The sequence below is a fragment of the Syngnathus typhle genome, linkage group LG13 (genome assembly GCF_033458585.1).
Source record: "Syngnathus typhle isolate RoL2023-S1 ecotype Sweden linkage group LG13, RoL_Styp_1.0, whole genome shotgun sequence".
NCBI classification, from domain to species: Eukaryota; Metazoa; Chordata; class Actinopteri; order Syngnathiformes; family Syngnathidae; genus Syngnathus; species Syngnathus typhle.
Window position 1 is genome coordinate 6178038 of NC_083750.1, and position 2312 is coordinate 6180349.

Below are 2312 nucleotides of genomic sequence, written 5' to 3' on the forward strand. Positions count from 1 at the left end.
TTCAGGACTCTCCATTGCGTTGATGTCAAATACTGTACTATGGTCATTGTATATACTGTATTAGGTGAATTTGCATTCTATTGTGAAAAGATGTAAAATGTTCTGGAGAATGCAAGTCACGGTGCCTGACTGAGAGCACTCATACCATCCTCATGATGTGTTTTCCTTACAATTTGGCCAGAAATACAAACACGGGTGGACAACTGGAGGTCAATTTGTAAGGCTCTGGCAGTGCTCCTATTCTATGACAAAGCGGCAGATAACTGTCCTGCTGCTTGCTGGGTTGTTTCCTTTGAATGGCCCCAACAACCCTCTTGTACTGGCCTGACTCATGGGGTCTCATCTATTCTCATCACACTTTTCTAGGAGACATCACAAAGATGGAATCTTGCTGATATCAACCTGCCAGCAAGCACAGTGAGGAAGCTTTAGGTAAACATGGTTTGCAGCCGAACATCCCAAAAAAAGCTTCAAGTATTCAAGGCTGGTAGGAACTTCCGACGCACGACTTTCTTAAATATGTTCCCACATTTAGACAAAAGGCAGGAAATGGCTTAACAGGAAGTGTACAGTATACACAAAGGAAATGGAACTAAATAATGGTTGGACATCAAGATGCTTGGATTGTAACTCTGATTCCCCTTCCTGTTTCTTTGATGCACATTGTTTTGTATCAAATAAGTGATGAGATTCTTAATTGTTCTCACTTTCTAACATTCTCTGACACGTCCCTGATAATCATTGTCATCTCTTACCTAACAAGCCCATGCAAATGCAGTTTCCCCAAATTCAATTATTCACCCCCAAATCCCCCTTGTGTGTCCGGGGACAGTTGGCTGTGGATGAATGCTTTCTTGTTAGTGTGACACATTAGTTTGCTGGGTCAGCATGCACAAAACACCAGAAACTGATGTGACAATATTAAATTAAATATCCATCTACACCTTTCCTATGATTCTCTCTGGATTTAATTTGATTTTTTGCACCCACATTGGGAACCTGAGCAGGCATAGTACACTACACATATTGTATTATTTATTTGTTCATATTATAATGAATACTATAATATTAAATCATTATAATATTTTATTGCATTTTAATAATATAATACTCAGTGTGTGCCCGAGCTGTGAGTCGGATCAGCTTTATCAGAGAACCCCAAACTCAGAAGTGTACAGGTAAGTGTCTCAAATGCGCTTTGTTACCTTCTTCTCTATTGTTGTTGTCTTGTAACTGAGGCTTTCCCTGCAGCTTGGTTTTCCCAAATTCCCATGGTGATATTTTGAAGTGGAAACCTGACCGTCTTAAGCCAAGTCGAGTGGAACTGAGCGGAGCCGAGATGACCCTTTGGAGTCAAATGAGGTAATAATTCATCTGCGGCCACATGCTTGGACCATTTAAAACCCCGTTTGATAGGCAGAGCTCTTGTGTGTCTGATTTTTATCTTTATCTATGATAATTAAAAGATTTTTGATACGGTTGGCACGATCAAATATTTTTGGAATCAATTGAGTATTCCATTGATTAATCCAGTTTTTTCCCCAAACATTTGTTTTTTTGTACTTTCTACTTTTGTTTAATGATTTCAAACCAACTAACTAAGCAATATCATACGTGAACAAACAAGCAAAGGGAGCATTTTGTAATAAGTGCTTACTGATGCTGAGGGAAAGAAAATATCCCCCAGCATACCAAGATGAAGGTAGTGTCTTTGTCTTGATTGTTCTGCAGCATGTGATGTTTGGCTAAGTAGCATTTTCCTTGAGGCAGACTGTTTATCTGACAGCTACATCTAGGCGAAGGGCTCAAAAGGTCAAAGAAAAGTGCTTTGCCTGGTGAGGGAATGTTTTCCACAAAAAAAAGGAAAAGAGCCAGAGGATGAGGAAGTGGGGGGCACATTTTATTTTCTTCAGGGCCATTATCATTCCTGCTTCTGCTAATAATGGGCTGTTAACATCACAGCATGAGCATTCTCTGAGCCATGCCCCTGTTGAGCCCTTTGGCTTTCTTTTTTTTTTAATTGCATTTGTTAGTCTGGTGTCCACCTGAGCAATAAGTACTTTTGTGATAAAGAATGACTTTCCTTAAATGTTAGATTTTCTTTACACTGATGAGCAAAGATGTCTGATGTGTACAATTTAGAATTGTAAAACTGAATATGTGTACTTGGGGGAAAAACAATTGTCATGCTCATTATGAACTTTTAATGGGGAATTCAATTTATACTTTGTACTATGTTTTTGATGCAGACTACGTAGAAGCTGAGTACACACGCTGCACAGCGACAAGGTACGTGAAGTAGAGTGACTCCT